This window comes from Saccoglossus kowalevskii, chromosome 17, assembly GCF_978046115.1.
Source record: "Saccoglossus kowalevskii chromosome 17, keSacKowa6.1, whole genome shotgun sequence".
Taxonomy (NCBI): domain Eukaryota; kingdom Metazoa; phylum Hemichordata; class Enteropneusta; family Harrimaniidae; genus Saccoglossus; species Saccoglossus kowalevskii.
In genome coordinates, this window is record NC_140657.1 from 15,016,459 (window position 1) to 15,043,892 (window position 27,434).

Below are 27,434 nucleotides of genomic sequence, written 5' to 3' on the forward strand. Positions count from 1 at the left end.
TGCTAGTCACGCCCAGGTCGAATCTCGTACTTATGATTCCATTAGAAGAGCGCATTGGATTGTGGGAAAATCAATGTTTATCAACACAAATGTCGCAGATGCGCAGCGCGACGACTACCGTCCTTTAATGAATACACTAGTCTATGGTATTTTGCGTCGTAATCGGCAGTTTTATTGGGAAAAAGTCAAGGATCTCGACCGAAAACGGCAACCGTCCAAGAAATGGCACACTGAATGTACTCATTGTGTTGCGAACAAACAGGTTTGGTATCAATACAGACATCACTGTGCCACCATACTTAAAGCGGGGGAGTTGCCACCTGCGCATGCGTCAGGTGGTCATAGCGTGTCATTGTTTACAAACAAGCTTCTACCCATGAGCCTTTGCGTGTTTAGCGTGTTTTGTTATCGTCGCTTGGGACTCAATTCCCACGCGTGCGTAGGTGACCACCCTTCCGCTTTAATGTGTATGGATCATGATATGTCCGATATGGACGCTGTGTTATATGTGTTGAATTCGTTTGGCCTTAATTCATTTTTCATTAAAAAAAACGAACAAAACAATCACATGTTACAGTAATATGCATAATTTAATACATCACTCGTTTATCAGTATATTACATAAATTATAAGAACTAAAACAACTAAATACTAATGGCGCACAAAGAAAGCTCAAGCTGTCACTTATACCAGTCTGCTGACTGCGCATGCGTGTTCAAAACAATAACAAGTGGGTAACTTCTAAAATCACAATCATATACGCGTCGATCTTTTTTCTGCCATCTAGCTGAATCAAAAATACAACATTTCTGCTTTTCTATAGTGCTATGTTATTGCATTTTGTTTACATTTGCTTTGGCATCTTGTATTTCTGGGGGTTGGCATTACTTTCACAGAATATCCTCGTTTTAAAAACGGCAAAGCAGGGCGTTATTAATATACAAAAGTAGCAAGTGAACCTAGCTATTGAAAGTTAACTATCATTGTACAAAGCTTTGACAAAAATATAGATTTTGACATGAACACAGCTTCGTACGTGAGTTTCCATATGTCACCATAGTAGTTCAGGTCAAAGTTCTCTGCATGCATTCATGACACTGGCGAAGTTGGAATTGCTTCCCACACACCTTAATTTATTTGTCAAAAGTGGAATATTTGATACTATTTCAATATTATCTGCATATATAATGAATAAGTAGAAATGGAGTCTTGATGTGACATGGTGCGCACTGTAAAATTGAACATTGCGCAAGTCTAAGAATTTTAAATATGCGCTTTACGAGTGAAAGGTTACAAACAAACAAACACGGTATGAGGGACCTCTGACGTGTACACTAATACCATTTGTGTTTCGATACTAGTCAACAGGACTCAGCCAACATTGACATCGACCGAGAGAGGGCGTTCCACCACTATAAACTGTACTGAAAGACTGCGGGCAGTAGCATGGAGATCCAAATCCTTTAAAAACGGCGAATGCCGAGGTAAATAAATTCATACACTTGAAGAGACTAATAATTCAATTACAGGTGGGAAAAAAATCAAATCAAAGGGAGTGTTCAAATATGATACAAGCATAAAATATCTTCACTGAAACTCTTCAATTATCTGAAACGATAAAACATAAAAAAAAAATCATTACAAACTATATGGATTAGGATGTTGCTAAAATGGCGCAGGGTAAACGTTAGTGCGCGTGCGCTTCGAATTATATATGTACGCATTGGTAAATACAAGGCGCAAGCGCAATAACGTTTTAAATATTTCACTGAATTAATACTAAATTTAAGTGATTCTATGCATAGCCGAGAGGTAAACCCCGATTGAACGATGTTTGTCTCACGATTTTCCGTTCATGGTACAGTATATACATCATCAGTGCGTGCCCACACCATTAAGCGAAACTACATAAAGACAAAAAGCGTGAAGCAAATAAAGAAAGTAGTAAATTTGTTTTGCTCGGGAAAACTAGAATAGAATTGTCCGGCAAACTAATATAGTATTGACATTTTTTTTGTTAATTTACTTGTGTGAAAACATTCATTATTTTTTTTTTTGTTATTTTTTTGACTATTCTATCCTAGCTACCTCAGCGGAAATACTGCCCTACCCGTAAACTACTTTGAAAGAACGATATATTGGGGGTTTCACGAATGATCACCGTACCCTGTAAATGTCTTATGCTTCAGCGACCGGATTACTTCCCCTTGACTGCCGCATCCTTTTATGACCACCCAGTCCCGATAGAAGCCTCTGGGCGAAAAGCGCAGCATTTCGTCTAGCGCGTTGTCCCATAGAACTCAGCAATCGTTGTGTGAACAGGGACGCATTCCGGCGGTCTTTAACCCCTGAGTGGAAACCGGACAAGAGACGGTTGGTGAATAATGCGGCATTTCTCCTATCTAAAAAGTCTTCGTCGTGTTCTTGTTGGTCGGCATCCCACTGTTCTTCGTCAAGCTCTGTTGCGGATATAAAGGATGTTGTGCATGCCAGTATATAAAGGCAAACGACGGTAAGTAGAATAAGGCGAATTTCTAAACTGGCCATAGATGATTCTGTAAAATAAAGAAACGAGACATTTATTCACATGTTTTTTACACACATCAATAAATATATACATCATTATTATACATCTGTCACCGTAACGCCATAAGTTACAGCGTGCCGTAATTTTACGTTATTTTACAGGGTATTTTCATTCTACTATATAAGGAAATGCGAATTATAAATATGGAATGATTATGCGCGTAAGCGTCCTCTATTAATAAAAACAAACATGGCTGCCACCAGGATTTGACCGGACTCCACACAAAGAAGTTCGCTGATTCTGTTATAAACTTTTTGGATTTAGGCATTCCCATAATGTATCCTTGATGTATTCTTGTAGGGAAAATATGTATAATAATACGTGTCGGTCGGTACTTCCGCTGTACTATCTTCGTGCATACTTTGAAGTATCCTCGTAATAACCTAATATTATACAAATTACGTCGTACTGCGGTCATTAATACGTATGTGGTTTACACAGAACACCTGATTGACTGAAACGCCTGCTGTTTGACGTAAATTTCAGTTGTTTCGCGATTTCCGTACTGAAATCCCACAAAACTTACACGCCATCATGTTACACACGCAATCTAAAATCGGTTTGGGACCCATTTTGAGTACTCGAGTTATCAATCACAACGATCGCCATTCTTAAGTATCCACCCATGGTTTAGATATCTGTCGGATTTTGTTTTAATTTTTTTGGCAATTTATTTGGATGTTTCCATTTTTACAACTTTTATTTTTCACGTTTCAAGGCAGGACGGAACAACAGAATTCATCTACGGGTAGATTTCACTGCCTCTGTATTTTTATATCTTGTTTAGTTGAGGTAGTGTTTGTGTTCAATATATATCTTACCCTCTGGCGCCGACTTAGTATTTACTCGGTTTAATACAATTCGGCACAGTTTAATACGTTTTTATCTAAAAGATGCAACCGAGGAGAGTTGGCAGTACTCTAGGTGTATTTCATTAGACATGAGATATATTTCAATTGTATTTCCGAGCGCTTTGCAGACAGTGTATCGTTCAAATCTGAATGCACTGAGCGTAACATTGGCATGGATACAGTCATGTTGGAATATTACACAATTTACACCCACATTCACGGCATAGACAGAATTCCATGCACTTGCCAGACATCGAGAGGACTTACGTTAGTGATTAGACTGTCCCACAAGATTTTTCTACACGGTTAAGTACAAGTGAAATTACTAGTATCAGCAACTTCCTCTGATTACATTTGTCGATTGGCTATTTTCTCTGAAGACTACACCCCCGCCGGAACTCAAACGTCATTTAATGCCTCGCCACACTAGAGTGATATAACACCTGCAATACGGAACTACCCTCAAGGCAAGTGAAAACATCGCTGATAAGACAGAAGAATCTAGGAGATACATGCATGCTCCGACTTCAACCTTCAAATTTGCGGTGGATATCATTTTAAGACGAAAGAATGTTTAATATGATAAATAATATCCATATATGCATTTGAGACCAGGCGAGTATGATCATATGAAAAAAATGGAAATACTAATCTGCGCTATATTTCTGGAGAACGATGGTTCTTTTTCTGAGTAATTAAAACTCTGAAGGCAGGGCTATTGAAAATTTAAATATCTACATGTGATACAACTGAAAAAAACAACAAAATAACAATGACCGTATAGGAACAATATAAAACAGCAACGTCACCCAAAAACATTTGGTATTAACCTCATCATGGTTTCTGACGACCAACCATTTATGTGTAGTTTTTGTACTTTTCGTTTTCTATGACACTTTCCCCAAAGAGTGTCGGCTTTTACTTTGAAGATAGGTCCTGGCCCCAATCGTTTTGTCTAAGAGCTGTTTTTCCCGAAGACAAGCTATGTTAAAAATACCCGGGCTGAAGTGCTGTAAGTATACTTGAATACTGTCTAATGGATATTCCAACCCCATTCTATAATTTCCTGCTTCACTTGTATTTGCAATGCGAATGCATATAACGAGCGTAAAGCTACGCCGTCTGAACTGGAACCGATATCGCGTCATCTAAAAATGGTCGATTTGTGATGAAAAGTGACGAATTAGCATCGAGCTGCGCATCCTGTTATACGTACTCACCCAAGTAATGTTTCACCATCAATTATTGTCAGGGTCAATGTTTCTTTCAGAATGACGTAGATAATGCCGGTGAACGACACGTTCCGTGTTGACCCCCCACTGACATCATTTTTTTGCAAACCAATACAGATGATTGATTTCTTTTTTCGGAAGACTGAAATTGGACTATCAGCCGGCAGGTTTATGCTTTATAGTGTTATGTATAGTGGCACTTTGGCAGATTATTTACTTCTTTGTATGCTGGCTCATGCTTCGTAAATGTCTATCGAACAGTGTTCGTGATGGCGATTTAATTCGTGATGAACAGACAGTTTAAAATTGACGAATATGCACTTAAGTTCTTAAACCTGGCATCAAATGCACAGGAGTATGCATAACGTTCTTATGACGTTAGAGTGTAGTATGGCGCGTGTCAAACATCGTTTTCTTTCATTCAGTTATCTGACAAATATATCCCTAAACCCATAAATATCAGATTACAGACGTATTGCACAAGAGGCAATTCTTATGCGATTTAATGGTTTCTAAAAAACGTCGATATTTCCACACTTGTAGAAATAAAATATGCATTTATATCTGTAATGTAAAGTACTCTTTTATAATAAAAACTATTTTCAACACTATCAACTCTTTAATCGAATATTTTTCCTAACTTCACATACTGTACAGTGTGATCCATACCTCTCTTTATATTCATTAAACTTCTATGGTACACGAAACATATAAATTTTCAATACAACTTACATTAATACAACGTCAATAAAACAACACATTTTTCTTAGATCTAAGTTATTGGTTTATGCAGATTAATTGATTTCTAACATATGCATATATATGTTTTGTATTCGCTAAATGATATTATGCTGGTGCAACTCTGTAAAATTCGATTTTGTTCAAAGTTATCTAAATTAAAGTTAAAGATGAACGTGTTCCCGAAAATAAATTACCCTAAAATTGAATGAAATTGATCTCAACAATAATAGTACATACTGCATTAGTCCCACCGCCACATCTGCACGATTAGGTTTAAACCAGGCGACTAGCAATTTGGTATCGATTATCTGATTTTCAAAATTCTATATAACTATATTTCAATATAACCGTTATTCTTGTTCCTTTTTTTCCCAACCGAAACTATAGCATACCAGCTTAGAGACCTTTTGAATAACACATATTGAAATTAACGTTTTCTAAATATGATAACGTTTTAGGGTAATCTTACAATTTTGAGGTTTCCAATTCCAATTCAGTCTTTGTTTTTACAATTGATTTAATGTTGAATCGACGTTCATTTGCGTGTTGCCGGGGGGGGGGGGTGTTTCTAATGTGTTTTTAAAAGTATTTTTTCACAGGCTAAAAGATGTTGAACACTTCCAAAAATAGTATCCAATGCATTCACGCAAGTGTTTTTCTATGATAGTGAATTCAAGCATTAAAACTACATCAAAATTATGTTTCAGCTCAGTACATTTTTGTTGTTAATTTATTATATTAAGTCCTACTCCAGTCTATAACAATACTCTACGTTTTAGCATGTCCCACTTCTATATTCAATTCAGTCTGAACGTCAGTAACATCTTAAATAATGGTTACGAATACTAGTAATTCATTTTTTTCAATTACAAAATTTAAACCCTTTATTCAATATATTTTTCCTTTATTAGATTTTAACCCCGAACAGTTACCACACCAGTCAATTTTGTCGAGAAGCCACGTCATTTATTCATCTATAATGACGTGCGTGTCGTATTATTATTGACTAACTATAATTGTACTTTCATGTTTATTAAGATTCAATCCGGGCCAGGGTCATTTGTGATAATCTGAGATGAGTATAACAACAAATAATGGAACTAATAGCGGGTGTTTGTTGGAAACATAACTTGTTGTTAAAAGAAGTATTACTTCTTTTAGAAATTGGTTATTTTGAAATCATATGCACATGAAATAGAAATGTCGTTAAGTAACTCACTTAAAGCCTGGACGACCTTCATATTAGTCTCGAACTTGCCAATAATATCCCATTAGGCTACGACGGATTTTCCAATTATATGCATGTGTACTCTTTCCAATTTCCACCAAATCCAATATTTGCCGATGTTTTCACCCACAATTCCCAGCAATGAACTTTAATTTCAAAACTATAGGGTGTATATTAACGTCTAGGCACAGAGCTCTTGTTGTTTGACTTCAGTTATTAAAAAACCACGGGATATTATTTTGAAAAGATGAACTTACACTTCACGTATAAACCATGTGTGGTCACAGTGACGTATCTAAAGCTCAAATTGTACTGAATTAAAAGGGAATTCTATTTTATATATGTTGCGTTCATGTATCGAATTACAATCACGTGCCACATGATATTTGATTAATTGATTGATCCACAAGCACCACATTATTTAGAAGTTATCAGCATATACACATTATTGACACCAACCACGGATACTCATTACATAGAATATATTTGAAAATAGCAAGATTAAATATGACTTTGATGAAGGCGACATCCGTAAATGCATTCGAGTGAGACTAACATATCGTTCCAACTATAAAAAGAGCTGAGAGTTGTGGGTGCACGACCCTTATATTGTATCATATTATACAATAACTTTATTTTCGTCTTTTTTACGAATCACAGCGGAAGCATAGATAAACCGATGACGTCTTGGTTACGGGCTATTGTGAATAATTCTATTTTTCAAGCAAAATACTAGGCGATATCGATCGACTGACGTACGATTCGCATAATTCGATTGATAAAGTTAGCCAAATCAAGCATACCACGTGACTCATAATAATGCGAGACGTCATAAGTTGTTCTTCAAAGAATTTACTGACAAATTCACTGCAAATTATGAAATGCCAGTTTTATTCTGTTCATATCCCAATTGAATGTGTCCCATGGAATTGAAAATGACGATCGAAAGTGATTGCAGCAGATATATAAAATGTGTGTACATGGTACACAAAAAAGGAACAGTTTCGATTTTGAAATTCATTTCATATTCACTTCTCTCGTCTATACACACAATTCGAAATGCTTCTAAGGAGCTCAAGTCGAGTCGTGGATCGACCCAAGTATAATTCACAAACACGTTCTGAATCGACTCAACTTTATCGATCCAGATTGATCGATATAAAGTCCGTGTGAGAACATTAACATTAATAATCATTAACGTAACCCCTAATGCAAATATTGACAAATAGTATGGTCAACCCAGTGCCAATATTCTTACTGCCAGCTTAGAATCAAGATGTAATTATATTATTTAATAGGTAATTTCGTCAGTTTATTTCTAATCGTTCTATCACGATGTTAGACTGATCCGACATCCAGAACGACAGCAGAGATGGATTTATTAAATTTGAATTAAAAAAAGAAATTGCGTACATGTTTTACATTTATTCCTTCTGTACTTATGAAATTGATTGCTACGTTGTTTGCATATCTCTATAACGTATTTTTAAACACTGACAGTGGGGAATCGTACGAGCTAGTGTGTTTCTACCTAGAACACACCCTACATTTTTGATTTCTGAATGTTTTGTTTCATACGATTTACGTTAACACGTTCTGTTGGAATTTTCATGGGAATGACACTGAGGCAATCTTCCGAATATAACATGAAGCCCCTAAATATTGTGTTAACTCATGCCCAGACTTTTACCTATAATCTGTCAGTAATGACTAGCTTACTTAAAAAAAGGATTGACTTAAATTTCTTCTTCCTCACCATGGATTACATATATTGCCTGCTATGAGCATGAAAACATGTTTTAATATTGTTTTTACTGTCTCTTCAAAATTATTAAACCAAGATGTGCAAAGATGCAAACATTCTTAAAGTTTTTTGCAGATATCGCTCGTGGGTATATAGGATATTTATGTTACGAAGTTGACTTCATCATCAATGGCTCGAAGTGTATTTGACATGTTATGTTGTATTTCGTGAGAGGTTTTTCCGCATTTATGTTCAATCAATTTCCAAATATAGATGAACCATATATATGGTTGGTAAAATCAAATTTCATTTCAAGCAAGATCTATTTCATGGCATTTAGTAACTTGTATTACGACATAGTGCACCTGGAATGAGAAATGGTTCTTCGGATCTATCTTGATAATCATGTCGTCTCTCATATACGGCTCTCATTTTCACGTCGTTCTCGTTATCTGATAAGACAATCTCTGCGTATGATCTCAGAAAAAAACTGAAGCTCGTGTTTGGCTTTTTCATATTATCAAGTTGATCAATCAATGTAATTGATTGTAATCTACTAAAGCTGGTTGGATTTACTTTTAATATGACCTATTTTAAGATCCAAATACATCGTTCCACTATAGTAATGTAACTTGTGTTTCTGAATCATCAATATATGCGACTAGTATATGTACAGTATGACCTCTAATAAAACTATGTCTAGAGGGCATAACTCAACTACGTGAAAGGTTGGGATAAGTCAAATAAGATCGTATAATTTTATTCGTTTCCGACTGACACGTGATCAAGAATCGGAACGCTCATAACGCGAGCGCTTCTGCTAGTGGTCTCTCGTAAATCATAATCTGAGATTCGCCCCCGGAATATTTGCACACGTATGTGGAAATGAGAATTTAATGCAAAACGACTCTCATTTAAAATATTTCATGGCAAAGATGAATGTATCAATTTTTGCTAATGGTTATAGTCTCGCGAGACTTCACGAAGAGGTGTTGCAAATAACGGCAGCTAGTTCATTTCTAATTTCCACAATATTTCACACTCTGGATAGTATACGTTAACACATCATGCCTTGTTGACGTCGTCTTGTCGTCTTTTATATTTTTTTTTGAAAGTACATTAAATTTATTCTTTCCTCAATACATTCATCATCGTTTGCTGTGCACAGTTGTTGAAACGAAAGTACTGTACGACGAACTTATGTTTTTTTTAGTCCTTGCGACTGAAAAATGCCCTGCTGGCAAATGATCTTGATAAAAGACTATTCCAGTAGAGAACATTACGTTGTAGCTCACAGTTATCCAATTGAAATTCATTAAGATGAAATATGGGAATTATGTCTCCAGGCTATATAACTCAGCTATGTTCGTACTCGAAGGATATACCACATTGTAAATGCGATAGTTGTAAAAGTTCAGGTTTTATTCTCGGCATTGCATTGCCATGACTGTGAAAGAACAAACAATTAAAGATATATGTAATATATTTGCAATCAATTAATAAAACCAATTATTGAATTAAATAATCATTTGATCAATCAATCAATAATTGCAACATTACTTAGACTCCAGATGCGACCCGCTTACATGCAAGCACAGTACCCAGTTAAACAACACAGATCCTTACGAACCTTCCATGGTTTATTGTTGAACATTGTTCACTCTTATCTGTCGGTGCCTTGAAATTATTTATTCAATCTGCCTCGGCTTCGTATAACGCAATCAAATTCGTAAAACTCGGCGCACATATAAAACTAACTGAGATCAAGCAAACAGTACAGTCATAATTATTCCGTTTTTATTTCTAATTATTAGACATAGTATATGTTACCTACATTTTAATTCATTTTAGTTACTACGCGTATTTATTTATTTATTTATTTATTTATTTATTTATTTATTTATTTATTTATTTATTTATTTATTTATTTATTTATTTATTTATTTATTTATTTATTTATTTATTTATTTATTTATTTATTTATTTATTTATTTATTTATTTATTTATTTATTTATTTATTTATTTATTTATTTATTTATTTATTTATTTATTTATTTATTTATTTATTTATTTATTTATTTATTTATTTATTTATTTAATGAATTATTTTATCTCGTTCAGTGTAAAGGTTGCTTATAAGGCGTCACTTTATACAGACCATATAAACATAGACGCGGCTAACTAGTAGAAAACTGGAACATTTTTAAACACTACGAATTCTTCTTTTTATGCTGCGTGACAATCAAATACACGACAAAGAGAAAATAAAAAAGTGGAAACCTAAACATCTATGTACGGAAACGATGACTTGTTATTGCGTTAAACTCCAATCTGCGATTAAGTCACTTGATGTGTGTATGTTACTTGAAAACATCAGCCTAAGAAAATAGTCACGGATTACCACACTAGGGTTATTGCATCCGGGTAGCATTAATGTATTCACTGTTTGCTCTTCATCATGTGAACTCAGACGTAAACTACCTTCGAATTTACTAGCCTGATTTATATCTATTTACGGTCAAATATTATAAAATTGGAGATTGGGGATTTGTGGATACGTTTTCAATGAAATCTACATATCAAAGAATTTTGGCTTCAATGTTCAGAACTGTACTTTCGTTTCGTACTTAAATCTTTTGTATAACTATTTGTGATAATGCCAGACACACGAATGTCAGAAATGTAATTATATATTAACCATCGCTTATACATATTAAACTGGAGTTATCCTTTTGGAGATCGGTACTTTAGATAATAAGTTCACTGCAATTTATTCTGCTGTTTTGTTGAATACTTTCCAGTCAATACATTAGTGACATGTATTACGTGTTTTTCATTTCTATATGTCATTACATAATATTTTTATAGTTTATAAGATTCGTTCTAAATATCTAATCCGAATATTATTTAGCTTAATATTTTGGAAAATATGGCAATGGTATCATAATACATTCTTGAATTTATAGTAAATTATGCCTTTCGGTGTATACAGAAATATAAACACGGTTAATTCAATCAATTGTATAATATGTTACGTGTTTGGTTCAATTTAACAAGTCTAGATTGGAGCCGAATTAAAAATTACTTTTCGTGCGACCAGGACACCCAAAAAAACGATAATTGGAGTTACCAGACAAATTTTCTAAGATATAAGACACCGAAAAGTTACGAAAAATATATGTTACGCTGGTTTCTATGGTTGGAATATTTCTTTCAGAGACATACTCAGTAGAGCAAACATGTAATTCAGCCTGAACCGCCTTAAGTCAGACATAAAAGGCACACAATATGCGCGGTGAATGTTGCAATGATCACCGTGGGGTATCCTGAGTTATTAATGTCGCAAGTACACCTCATTGGGAACATGGTTGGTGCACTGAGAAATATATTGGTTTATCTATTCCTGCCTCTTCAAATAATGTATCTTATGACCTTGCCATTTTAGAACTAGTTGAATGCACTCTTTTTGTGTTAAACATAGATCGCCGCATGGTTGCCTCTTAAGGACAGTTAAGCACGCTTAGTCACTTGCGTTTTACGGATGGAGAACTCAAAAAAGCAGTCGCCGGTTATATTCAGTCTGTGTGTGATTGCATGAAGTTTAACACGTACATCCAATTATCACTGTTAGCGAGGATGAACCTACTGATTCAATATCCGTAGATATGTCACTGGGACGGAAGATGGATCAGTCATACAAAGTGCGTTCTGTTTTCATTTACGGTTACGACACGTGTATTATTTCGAATACAAATTAGTTGACTTGTGATTAATAAGTAAGTCCATTTCATTCTATTCGTTGTACCCGAGGCATTGCTAAGTGACAATGTGAAGTTATCGTTTTATGAAAAAAAAGACACGTTTTGTGTTGTAAATGACAGTGAGGACTATTCAAATAAATTTGTAAATGGATATAGGAGCCTGTGGTCTGTGCAAACAATTAATGAAACTGATATTATATTCGTCGATGGGTAGGTTGAGTCAGAATAAAAAAATGTACACAAAAACATCTTACAGCGTCAAACAAGAACAGTTTTATGCGTTGTAAAAATTACAAGAACACCAGGTTGCTATTTATTTTGTTTATTTATTTCGATGGTATGTTCCAGTCAACCGCCACACGTTGTCACAACAATACTTATTAAATCCATTAAGGACAGGAATAACATAATTTATGTCTTTTTCGTCAGAACACCGTTTTCCCCCGTAATCAGCAAATACCGGGGTCCTGATAATTGGGTATTATGTGCATTTTCTACATTGCTGATGTAGATCAGACAAATGCGTAAAATTCGTATATACGAAGTTCAGTACGCCATTTAGAACAACGATTTACGTCAGATAAGAATACTTGTATGTGCGATCCTGCTTGTTATGATATATAATCGACTCGTTTACACTAGTATTAGTGTATATTAAATTATTAGTCAAATATCCTAAATCATAAACCTGATTCTATAAAGTTTTTGCATGAAATGTTGTGAGTACTCAATTACGTATTAGAAGCAGATATATTTTAGCCAAATGTAAAAGTGTTAAGGTCTAGGTCTAATACTTATTTAAGACGCCGACATCCGGGAAATAATGTTTGTTGCTACTTCATTATGAATTATGTTCACTTTTAATGAATTGTAATGAAGAACCTTACTACATATTTCGTGAATTATCTCGTTGGCCGAATATTTAAACAAAGAAGAATGAAGGGCGCCAGTTAAGAGAAGACATTTATTTGCCAGTGGAATTAATACAATATATGGATTTGTAGTAAAAGTTAACGGCAAAAGTTTAAGAAAAAGGAAATAAAAAAACACCGAACTTGATGTCAAATTGATTGCAATGATATTACTCGTGCACATAATTGTCAATCTATAAATACATATGCATTACGATATGTTACCATGGTAATCGTAATTCTAAAATTGATCAAATCTGCAGTAGCGGGTACGTCACTTCGCTTTCACGGTCCCTGTGGAGTACGGGTGTTGAAATAACACCTCAGAAAAGCAAATTGCGGGAACACATTCTCATTTACGTGTTCATTGAACATACCAACATTCAATTACAATTCTAAATCGCTGAATTTAATAGTCTTATGCACATGGATAGACATCGTATAAGCTGTGATTGCCCACCTTGACCTTTTGTGTATTTGCTTTGTAAAAATCAGTTTCCAATAGGAAAACAATCCAGTCGTATCGCATGTGAATGTGAAAAAAAAAAAATCTCGGTCGACAATAAAACTGGTAATTATCAACAGAAAACCGTTATGATCCAGTACCATTACTCGCAAAGTTGCGTTAATGCATATGTAATCTAAACGAAATTGTTCCTTAAAATTGTGTGTTGTTAGAAACGATGCACTGGAAACTTGAACGGGTCATATTTGGCCATATAAGCCCATGTGTTTCTAAGTCGGGAAATATTTTTTTACATGATTTTTCACGTACCGAGTACGATGAGACCTTTAGGAATGTCTGAAATCAGTGAATTGTCCTATAATTCTGCAGCAAATATTGTTTTCACTATTAACAATTGGTATTCTTATGTAAACAAGGAGGATATATTATTTTATTCAGCTTATCGGAAAGAGCCACATAATAACATTGTCATAATGGCGACTATATAATATTCATATACAAATTATTTTTCGTGATTAATAATTAAGCTCACTGGAACTCGATACTACTTTCTAGACTGACATGAAAGGATACTATGTTGTGTAGTGATGCATGATGTGAATCTGACACAGACCAAAGCGACAGCTTAAAGTGTAAAGAAAATCCCCTTATATAACCATGCTGGGATAAGTTGTGGACGTGTTCTTCTATTTCACACATTGTGAGGCAGAATTTTAGAACAAGATATATAGCATAACTATATGTGCACGTAGTTAGTAAATACAATTTTAGCATACCTATCTTCTTACAAAGCATACTAAAAGTATGACAGAGTAATTCCAAGTAGGGCTAGTATACGTAAAACATGGAAAACGGTTATATTTAATAATAATATTAACATTCTAAGTGATAGAATTCAATCAGGGTATGTTATTAATTAAGACATAATTTAAGATTGTCAGACACCATATGACTCATCTAAAAACACATTACGTATGGTAATTTATGATAGTAAAATTATATACTGAATATATAATGTAATAAGTTGAAACAGCAGTCCGTGAAGGTAAAAAAAAATAAAGACATGAAACAAAATACGGCGATTGTAACACGTAACATCGTCGACTCGTACAAATACGCACACTCATAAATGATTTACGCATACAAGCACATTGCTAAGAAATGCATATAGTAATTTGCTCTTATTTTCGATATCCTAAGTGAAACAGAACCGGAAAGCGCAGTTTATCAATTTGGTGTCAAAAACGCCTACCTACAACTATCCAGGGCAACCACTGGAAACGACAAACTACATTCCATCTGAATAGACATTCATTCACACTAGGCGACATTTCCAATGAGCCGAGTGTGTGAATTGGTTTATAGGTATAAAGTGTTAACATTTGGTAATGGGAGGCGAAGTTAAAGTGCTTTCATGACGGCAATGAAAATGGCTTTGTGATGTTTCCGATGACATGAATAATTGTTAATTAAAGACGATGTTCCTAAACACTTATATACAGGAGGGGAAGTGAAAATAATGGACAGTGTTAAATAATTCACTAGTCGAAAACGGCGAAACGAGGCGCATTGAATGCAAATTTCCGGTCATTTTGCTTTATTGGTAGACTTCGAGGAAATGGGAAGAATGACGGAAACGTTGAGTTTAGGGACATATGACAAAGACCGGACCCATATTGAACTCGTATAAATAAAACAGCAGGAGAAGAACAAATAAGTATGTAAAATGCCCAGCAAACTTACATTTGATAATTTTCAATTGCGACGTATCTCGCATTGACTGAATGGTCACTCTAACCTAGTATTCGTATTTCACAATTTCTCCCATAAAGTATACACACTGAATGTAATTACATATAAGGTTGCGACGTGGAAGGCGTAAGTATGACGCGTACAGATGTAGGAAATCATCTTATACGACAGTCGTAAAACAGCTGTAAATTGAAACATTATTGCTACTAGTTGTGTATTTTACAACTTCACAATCAAACGTAGGTAGATGTCATCTAGCTGCTTCGATCAATGTACGTTATCGTAAACATCGTTTTACTGCTTATGCGCATACTCAGTATTCACCACTCCATCTCCGTTATATGGAGACCACAATCGGAGCTATGCACGGCAACTAAAACATACTACATGGGGTTTTGAACGCCCATAAACTGGCACAGGTCTGCCTTAGTATGCAATAAAACACCGACGATTGTGTAATTCATACTGTATTACCTCTTGTCTTGGTTATATATACATACACATTGAGGTTACTTTAACCGGGTAAATGTATTTGCTTTCTATTAACAGAACTACTCATACGAACTACGAAGTACAGAGGATTTCCAATTTAGAAATCTAAGCACAGTAAATATATTGCCTCGCAAGCGGGTTGCGCTCATTGATGACCCCACAAAGTCTACAACTAGCCGAGGGTAAGAATACTTTACAATTAAACATACATCTAAAAAAGTACTTGCAAACATTCCCACTCTGAATACAAATGTTTAACCTATCTCTTTCCTTTTAAAGTGCCGGTAGTTACTTGCTTATGGGGGAAAACTGTCTTAAACCTTCTCTCGGGCTTTCTACTTATACGGTATGATAGCAGGTGCTTGTATGTGGATTCTGTTTTCCTAATGTGTGTATACGTTACAAAGTATGAGAAACATTTCAACAGCTGACGCTATCAGTAAAATGTAGATATTAAGTTGTTTGAATTAGGATTTTGAAAGGCTTTGTATAACAGTTTAGCCGATATTATTCTTAGAAGATCCTCTTTATGACGGATCTGTTTTTTTATAAGGAATAACATGTATTTCGTTTAGCGAATCGTGAATTACTTGCCTTTACATAATAATGACATGCTCAATTTACGAAACTGTAGTAGATTACAGCCTATTTCATTTCACCCGACACCCGAACAACCTCGATTCCGTACTTTCAAAGTAAAGGTATCACTGTTTCCATGCCATCAGGTTTAGTTCAGCAGTAAAGTAGTCGCAGTTCCTAATCAAAAGTGTGAGTGATTTTGAAAGTGCGTACCGTACAAAATACGTTATTGCTGTTGCTGACATAGGCATTGGAGAACAGGAAACACTGCAGTTGTGTGAATTAATAACAAATAACAGTCACCTTTGTACAAATTTGCGGCTCACTGCGAGCCATTACTAAGCTGTAAAATTATTCGGTTATATATGTTAATTTCTTGTGCTTTATTAGGTGGACAATGAGGATATTCGGATTAGTGTATGTATGTGATAAGTTAGTGAAATTAATCAAGCAATCAAGTAATGATGGTGATTGGTCATAATTATCGTCGGAAGAAATTGGAAACAACACCTGACACGTGCACATCATATGCCAGGTATAAATGTGTTAACCAAGTGCAGATTTCATTGTAATCATACATAATTTGCCTAATTATAATGCATTATATACTTGAATGGTAAAGATTAGAAATATATAGCAATATGACGCTGATATCAAATTTCATATAATTATTTGACTTTGCGAAAAATAATTAGAAAAAATATCATATTTAAAAAGTATGAATATTCTGTCTTTTGATAAAAGATTATTCGGTGTCAAGAGATCGAAAATGAATGCATTTCCATCACACATAATAAAACGCAATCAGATATATTGCTTCCATCCAATGTAATCGCACTGATACAACGTGCCAAGCTGTTAACGTTTCGAAGTTGATGCATGTGTCTAACGGCACGTCGTATGCAATCATACATGCGCACTTCAGTCACCAAGTAGCTCAAGTTCACAGTGATCACTTTGCTTATTGGTTCATTTAACTGCGTACAATGAACTAATCAAAACTCTTTTATCAACTATCAGAATCAAAACTAGCAAAGTCACAAGAATGTAGAATAAATGCATGAAGTCTTTCAATTCAAGTGTACCTGCAATTCTAAGCTAGAATAAACTTCTCGAAACCTTCTTTGATAACATTTCTATGTTTATTTCACGGAGCATTGCGTTTTTTGTTTGAAGGAGCGCCTTGTAAGATCGTGAAGATTCAAACGAGAAATAATATATTTTAAATCCGATGCGACAAGTATTTGTATGTAGCATAGATTTCAGTAAGTGCATTTAGAATTGACCGAGAATGCTTTCAACTGGTATTCCAATTACTATCTCGCTTTGAGCATTGTTTTATTTGGTAATCGTATTAGGCGTTAGAATTCTATTGACTACCAAAATATAGAGAGAAGGTATCCTTTTCCAACCACACAAATGGCAGCATATATAATCTGTGTTGAATGAGGGTATACGATATAATGGCCGATTAGCTATACTTTAGGTTGGTATAGAATAGCTATTATGAATGAAGTCAAATAACGTTTGGTGGCACAAGCTAGCCACGCGACGATGAAATCAATGAAGACAAATTAGAATGCGCACTAAATAACCTAAAAAAAAGATGCGTCGGGAAGTTATTTCTATAATTATGTCGCTCAACATTGCTATAATGTTTAGATTCATTCGCACAATTCACGTCGACTTAAAGTCGTACTAGCGCGTGAAAAATGTACTTTTTAGCATAAAAGTATCGTTTTGTTTTATTGAAGCAGAACTGTCTTGGTGGACGAAGGTAGTAATACAATTTAGTAGACTGATGGTGTGTTTTGACTTACCTCTTGTTGAAATTAAATGATGATGAAGTCAATCGTTCGTGTCTGCACTTCTTACTGCGCTGCTACACACCGTGCTTCCTTTACTGAATAATAACTCGTCCTTCTTAAGAATCCGTTTATGAAAGATCGGGAGGGAAATTCGAAGGCTGCGCGTGGGTGTGCTAGAGTCAATGTGTGTCCAATACAACGATTTGCGTAGGGTTGTGAAATGCGAATAGTGAATTCGGTTGAACCAATTATAATACTGATCGAAACTCAGCCTCTACTATTGTCTTTTGTGTGCCTGTCAATCATTCCTTCTGACAGATCGACGTATTTTAACTCGCGGCATATGCGACCAGAAAAGGTGTATTATTGGGTTGAAAGAAACTGTGGGCGTGGTTATTTCCATATAAGCGAGACGTTATGCTAAATCCCCCTATAATGTGTGACTATTTGCTAATCCTATATTGGGAAGTGATATTGATCAAATCAAACATAAATTGTCAAATTGCTTTGGCAACGAAAATGCCAGGTACATGTGAGTTTCAAAACGCGTTTGTTGAAGCATATACATGATTTTTTGATACTTGACTAGGGAGTATCGTTATTACTTAGTCCAAATAAGTACATGTTATGTACACGGGATATCACGTAGAATATTCTAAAATAATTCGTATGGTTTTACACAGGGTTTATAACCAGTGTTAATTTTGTCAAGATCCCCCGAAACACTTTTATTAGTTGGTTATATAGTTTGAGCGGAGGTATAACCGCCCTCATTATTCTGAGTAGCATCAGAAAAGGTAGTTCAACACAATCATTCACTGCATACAAAGTTATTGCAAATGATGTTAGTAACTGTGACTGGTATCGTATTATCGCGCACGTGGGCATCGGAACCAACTAATTTTATGATGAGGCAAAATATTGAATTATTGAACGAGATATTGGATTATTCGATCGATTGTTACTATTATTATTATTATTATTTCTCTTTATGAATTTTTGTGACGTCATTGTCGTGGTCTGCACTCTTTAGGTAAATATCAGTTTAAAATGATTTAAAAGTACCTATAAAGTATATGTATATTGGTGTATGGTAATGCACGGCGATATTCTTCTGTACCTGAAGACGGGACCTGCCGTGTATTTTTCTAGCTAACTAAATGCTTTTTCTTCGCCTGTCGTGCTAAAAACGTGTACGTTGAGCAAGTATTGAACGTATGTTGATTTCTTGTAACGACTGGACTCAATAAATATTGACACATTCCAGCTTCTGTACGTTGAATTGAACTAGTGTGAGTCCTTCGCATAACTCGAGCAGGGTATCTTAGAAACTTGGTTGAACATGTTTTGTCTGCGACAAGCGACGACCTGAGCGAATATGAATAATAACATTTCTATCGCTTAGTTTCAATCAACCCGGCATTCGAACATTTGAAATATCTTTTGAACCACGTGACCTTCTGTGTCACGTCAACAATTTACAAGAGGTAGCTGATAGTATGACTAATATTCACATGAAAGATTGTCCTCTTTCTAAACGCAGTGAATGATTAAACGTGATAGAAAACCATGTGTACAGCTCACATATATCGTGTTCATCCAATTACCGATCCTTAACGCATTTCCAATTAGGTGTGTACGATTTGTACGTGTATTCAAATGAAGAGTTTTGAAGCGTTGGTTTCACAAGTGTTAGACGATGCTCATTTCAACTTGTGAAATGTACAACTAATAACCTAATGTCTGTGCGCACTAGTTGCCATCCACACTAATGAGTCTGTAGATGGGTGTTCAGAATAATCGATAAATCGTTAAATTCACCTTAAGACGTCAAGGTCAACGTTGATTAAAATAAATTAAATACACCTAATCGGGAAATGTCTTATATATATTTTTTAGTGTTTTGCTTGTGTTCCAATTTAACCCGACAGCGTGTGGTATTGAAGTGGATGGTTTGACAGTAGTTAATTATTTCCGCAAATTATCAATTATTCCGTTGATATGATAAATACAATTTACGTCATATATAGAGAATTAAGAAAGAGGCGGACCTTTTCTCCTCTGGAGGGTGTCTGGTTGAAAGGCGATAAATCGTCCAGATTATAATATATCGTAGTTATAGTCAAAAGTGCAATTCACAAAAGCAGTGCAACGTCTATTGATCTGTAGTAATAACGAACATGTGTGGGACATAACATTTATATATGCATTTAAAACAATTGTATTGGGAACTAAATTACGTCCTTAAAATTAAACAAATACGGCGTCCTATATTGCTAACACGTTCCCACACAACGACGACATTCATATAATTTCAATCAAGATTGTACCTGCATGCACGTACAATTACGTTACAAATTATACGCAATGTCAGATGAAAAACATGATCTATAGCAAACAGGAACTCTTGTACCATGATAAAACTAACGTTCAGTTCCGGCAACAAATAACGTCATCCATTGATATAATTGTGGGGGCATCTATAAACATAAACGTCAACTGAAAAGACAAATCAGTATGACTTTTGGGCGGAAATCGCGAAATCGGTTATTGAGATGTATTGCCATGATTGGTGATAATAATCATACATTCTAATCTGCAGAATAGTTCTCGCAATGCAACACGGGTATTCGACAAGTCGTCAACGTTTGTAATGGCGATAGTACTGACAATAAAAGCACAGGGAATGTAACCTAATATTACAAAAAAAAAATAATTGCTTAACGTAAATGTATTAACAACGAGATGACAGTTACACCCCACCGCGCAAATCAACTGAAGATTGTGTCTATTCAACGGTGCTCAACAACGAAGAGGATAAAAGCCGATTTGGCAGTCTGTAATTACGACCTTGCTGTGTTTAAACAATGTTATTAAAACAAGACCTGATTTCGCGTTTGTATTAACGATCAGTTTGCTCACGCCTTAGCAGTGCGTCAACTCGACTCTCGACTCCCTCCCACAGTGTTTGTAATTAAATGATCCAATTTCATCGGTCGTTTCTTCGATTGGGGAAGTCAAAGTTCCGACGTCGCGCGACTTCATCGAAATCTTGGAGACAATTCTAATTTCGTTCAAGGATTCTGTTGAATTAAAATAACAAACGCATTGAAACATTTTATGTTAACTGAGTATTTTTAACAGTATTCGCGACTATAAACAGTTTTCGATAGAGAAAAAGTGGCGATTGTTTGAACATTCTCAATTATTTAGATTAATGATCGTTGCAAAGACTGGTGACTATAATGAAGTTTTAAATCAAGCCTAGTGTTTTTTCTGTTTTATACTATGCACCACTGCACTATACTACACTACACTACACTACACTACACTACACTACACTACACTACACTACACTACACTACACTACACTACACTACACTACACTACACTACACTACACTACACTACACTACACTACACCGCACCGCACTTCACTGCACTACACTACACTACACTACACTACACTACACTACACTACACTACACTACACTACACTACACTACACTACACTACACTACACTACACTACACTACACTACACTACACACTACACAGTACTACAGTACTACAGTACTACACTACACTACACTACACTACACTACACTACACTACACCACACTGCACTGCACTGCGCTGCACTGCACTGCACTGCACTACACTACACTACACTACACCGCACTGCACTGCACTGCACTGCACTACACTACACTACACTACACTACACTACACTACACTACAATACACTACACCACACTACACTACACTGCACTACACAGTACTACAGTACTACACTACACTACACTGCACTACACTACACTACACTACACTACACTACACTACACTACACTACACTACACTACACTACACTACACTACACTACACTACACTACACTACACTACACTACACAGTACTACAGTACTACACTACACTACACTACACTACACTACACTACACTACACTACACTACACTACACTACACTACACTACACTACACTACACCACACCACACCACACTACACTACACTACACCACACAACACAGCACTACACTACACTACACTACACTACACTACACTACACCACACTACACTACACTACACTACACTACACTACACTACACTACACTACACTACACTACACTACACTACACTACACTGCACTACCCTACACTGCACTACACTACACTACACTACACTACACTACACTACACTACACTACACTACACTACACTACAATACAATACAATACAATACAATACAATACACTGCACTACACTGCACCGCACAACACAGAACACCACACCACACCACAGTACACCACACTACACTACACTACACTACACTACACTACACTACACTACACTACACTACACTACACTACACTACACTACACTACACTACACTACACTACACTACACTACACTACACTACACTACACTACACTACATCCCACCACACTAGCAACTTCACTTCGATCATCCATCTTACTGTACACGTGCTTGCATTTATCACTTCACCAAAGATGTGTTGGATCGCGTAAAAAGAAACGCATGACTATCGTTCTTTGTCAGCATTTGCAAGTGACTAGATAAACAAAGTAACTTATCCCACAAAAGATAATATGAAGTCTAACAAAATGATTGATATGTACAACGTTATAGAGTAACACGTATTGGTCATCACTCTAGAACTTTTACCAGACTAGGTTACATAACAATTGCATTAATTGTGAAATAGACATGAAATTCAATGCATTTCAATTTGTCCGTGTATATTACATTCAGGTTTACGTTAGCGAATGGGGTAAACGTAAATAACAAGCAGTCCAAGAGATACGCCTCGTACTATAACACGCCGTTAATGTGACACCTATACTAGGAATTAGGAATTACATCATGTTTTGGCAAAATACAGGGCAAACCAACGTTAGAGAGACCAGTTTAGTTCACGTAAATATTTCAAGAACATCGTTTGATACAGTACTTTTGGAAAATAACGCATTGCATGATATCGATTTAGTTTACACAACTCAAACCAGACTGTGTTTTTTTTTAATTTTTTTTTGAATTAATGAATGTAAAGTAAGTATAACTGTAAGGACAATTTTCGTGATGTCATCGGATCCGATGCACCCACTCCTGCAAAAGAGGAAATTAACAAACACAAAAACATAGTGGGTAAAGAAAGACGTGTTAAAATAGACTAAGAAAAGAAAATATCGATATACTTGTCGTCATAGAAAGGCGACACGAAAAATGACACACGGTAAATACAACAAATGAATAGGATTGTCGCGTGATGAGGAAAAAAGATTGATCTGCGTCTGCATTTTTTTTTATTCTCTTTTGTAAAATTTCGCCTAAGAACAAATATTCACAAACAAAATATGTTGGAAACAAAATGATGAATTATCATTCATATCAAAGAGCGAAAGAGAGTGCTGTAGAAATAAGGATTTGATCGAAATGGATGTTTAAATTACGAATTGTTGTAAGAATCTTAGTTATGCGTATCCGGGACCAGACGCGAATTAATAGAACATCGCGCATATAGGAAAGCTGTCAAATTTACATGACTGGGCTTGATTAAGACGTGATAATTTGATAAGACGTATTCTACTTCTATTTTTCATTAAATTTACTCACAACGCAACAAGAATACTTTCTACGCATACAACAAAGTAAATTATTTGTAACTTTATTTCCAAGGAACGTGCAAACCTCTAGCTTGATCGTCCGTCTTCGCGATCACACATAATTCGGCACCTAAGACGTTGCATGTCGTTTATTCGTAATCAATTAGATTGACTTCAAATGTCATTTTAGTGTTATTGTCAAACCTTCAGTTAAATTACGTTCCTGGTAATTACAATCTCTTCTGAAATTCTGTTATAGCTGACTGTCTATAACAGGATTTCAACCTTCAAATATGAGATCGAATGACACAGACGGATGTTGTATTAAATTTAAAGATATATTTTAATGATAAATTTTCTACATATTGGGCCAATATGTGTGCATTTCCTCAAACGCTTATGGTCAATTTTATATTCAACAAACAAACCGAACATAGCCGGAAGCGAGTGATTAGTTCAATTTAATAATTCGTCTAGATATTTGGTTTCATTTAAGCTGTAATGTTACAAATTCATCACAGAATATAGCAAAGGCTCCAAACAACATCCTGTAACGAGTTTTTGTTTTGTTTTTCCTCTTTTTAATACACTGTTATTTGTGAGGTACGTTTGAACAATGTTCATGTTTTGTAACTATTTTGTTGATATGCAATACTGTGGCATGGCGTCCACAGATCATCGTCATGGGAACAGTATAATTAATGAGATTGCGAATGAAGCAAGAGAAATATTTGCGAGCCTGCCATACTGAGCAAAGTTTGTCCAAGCTCCGTTTTGTTAACAGTTATCTCTTATCGCTTGTGTATTCGCAATGAAATGTAATACGAAAAGATGTGCCACATTAGTGCGCAACGGTCGTTGACCTTTGGAGAGTGGTAATCCTAATATATATTACATTGAAATCTGTTCGGCTGTCAATGTTCAGTCATTTTTTTGCGTATAATTTGACTATGATATGCATTGAGCGAAAACCTATCCAAACATTATTTAGAGAGCGGAATACTATGTGTACATATAATGTGGGCTCTCTAGTAAAAACACACTATGGAAGTAATTCACATTGCAAAATCCTCGTCGACTCTACCGAATACATAGACCTCCTCCTACCTATGGATTGGGTAGAATCGGCGAGGGTCCATAGGTAGGTGTACACTCAGTATATCGCTAAATACATAATTCACGGCCGAAGAATAATCTCATGTTTAAGATTATAACAGCATTACAAGTTATTGAAAAACAACAACAACAACAACAATAGATGAGATTATGTTTTGCGCTTGTAATATATACATCCCCTGTATGACCTTGATGTTTTATATCGTTTGGTCAGGTTCATTCATCAGACGTCTGCAGGTTTAATTTCATATTCGATTCGTGTTGAACAATTCAAAGTAATATTAAATAGCATTAATCACGCGTAGATATTCATTACTTTCCACTCTGATCGTGTTTATGAATGGGGATATTCTTCGTATAGCATTAAGCGAGTAATTGATGTTATTTCTGTAACTATAATTAATTCTACGTTGTAAGTAGTGTACAAAAATATCGTCGTTCAACATTGTTTTTTTTTTTTTATTTTGAAAACTATTCATGATTTGCCCGTGTTTATGAATAGGAATCTTTATAGTATAACATTAAGCGAGTAATTGATTTATTCCTGTAATTCTAATTGATTCTACGTTATAAGTAGTGTAAAAAATATCGTCGTTCAACTTCGAAGCTATTCATGATTTGGTATTCCATCCATTTCATCCATAATAATAATTTTTCGGATTTCACAGAATTTAAAATAGGTTTATACATTTATGGACTTATGGAAAAAATAACGCGAATACAATAATTAACAGGAAGTCACGTATTTAAACGCGAATGAATTGTAATTAGCCTTATTCAATATTTATTCTTTCTGTTTATTAATTTCTATTTTGAGGAGATTAATTCAAAAATAACACAAGTCATACTATTTAATACTATTTGTCTGATCGTATTGGTAGTCATGGATACAGTATTTGGGTAATCTTGTTTTAATTAATACTTGTTGACTGATACGCCGATCCATAACGCATATATTGAGGTATGCATTTAATTGCCACTAATCTTGTGTTTTAGTTTCATATGGCAAATTTGTGTTAGAATTAAAAAAAAAAGTGTTTGTAGAGCAGTCCGAATATTTATTTAATTTGCATGTTCAGTTATTATTGATGATGTTTAACAGACAAAAGAATGTAAATTACAAGCATAATTACAGACGAGATTTCGCTTTGACGTTGACAAAGCGCCCTGCCATTGTACGTGGACGAACGCGCATGACGGATCGAAGTACGATGTAATGTACGCACACTTACAGTGACTAGATGGACATGCGCAAACCCGATGACTATGAAGTCACGATTTCACATAATCTTTGGCACCGCGTTTACTCAATAGGTGCTGTTGTTTAATTACTCAGCTTGTATTCATTGCACGACATTGTTTGTAAAATGTTTAGCCTAATTCCTATTTCGTATTGAGGTTGTTTCTCATCAATATTGTACAAACACATTGCAGTTTAACACTTTGAATTACTCCACATAATTATGCTCCAAAATAATCAGAATGGTCATGTGGTTACTATAAATTAAGTGATTATACTAAGGCGTGTTGATTTCGTTGATTTTTTTTTCGAATATAGTGAATGTAATTCACAAATAATCAAATATGCACTCCGTTAATAAGAAAGCGCAATTCATAATTCCTTAATCTTAATTCTTCAGACTGTCGGAGTGCTCGTTCAACTGTCCCATCCAAGCAAGATGACTCGTAGTAAGTGACTTTGTGTGAACACAATACATTTATTAAAAAATGCCATGCAAATACATGTAAATCCATATATTGGATCATTACCAAAATAGAAAATAATTCATGTGCGGCGGATATATGAATATGGTATAGACAAATTGTATCTATGTATATAGAATTTAACAACTGAATATGTTGTATTGCTTTGTCTGCACTATGTTGATACTGGAGGCGAAGAAATAACGTAACCTAATTACACTGACTGTCATTAATAATTGGTGCAAACAATGAAAACACACGACTGGCCAGTAAGTCTGGGCTATATTATATATTGTGTTAACAACACTGGTAATGAACAGCACTATATACTGCGTTAACAACACTGGTAATGAACAGCACTATATATTGTGTTAACAACACTGGTAATGAACAGCACTATATATTGTGTTAACAACACTGGTAATGAACAGCACTATATATTGTGTTAACAACACTGGTAATGAACAGCACAATATATTGTGTTAACAACACTGGCAATGAACAGCACTATATATTGTGTTAACAACACTGGTAATGAACAGCACTATATATTGTGTTAACAACACTGGTAATGAACAGCACTATATATTGTGTTAACAACACTGGTATTGAACAGCACTATATATTGTGTTAACAACACTGGCAATGAACAGCACTATATATTGTGTTAACAACACTGGCAATGAACAGCACTATATATTGTGTTAACAACACTGGTAATGAACAGCACTATATATTGTGTTAACAACACTGGTAATGAACAGCACTATATATTGTGTTAACAACACTGGTAATGAACAGCACTATATATTGTGTTAACAACACT

At 35.1% G+C, this 27,434-nt stretch overlaps 1 long non-coding RNA gene across 2 annotated transcripts; it reads right to left on the bottom strand.

Moving 5' to 3' along the window:
- Window positions 1-1,348: 1,348 nt before the first annotated feature.
- LOC100366498 (uncharacterized) lies at window positions 1,349-18,360 on the bottom strand. Of its 2 annotated transcripts, XR_014926827.1 has the most exons (3): window positions 18,166-18,360; window positions 2,167-2,555; window positions 1,349-1,608 (listed from the first exon to the last, which is right to left on the bottom strand). It is a non-coding gene; the product is annotated as an uncharacterized LOC100366498 (long non-coding RNA). The 2 variants fall into 2 exon arrangements; XR_438126.2 differs by lacking the exon at window positions 1,349-1,608 and having other exon boundaries at window positions 2,044-2,555.
- Window positions 18,361-27,434: the final 9,074 nt, after the last annotated feature.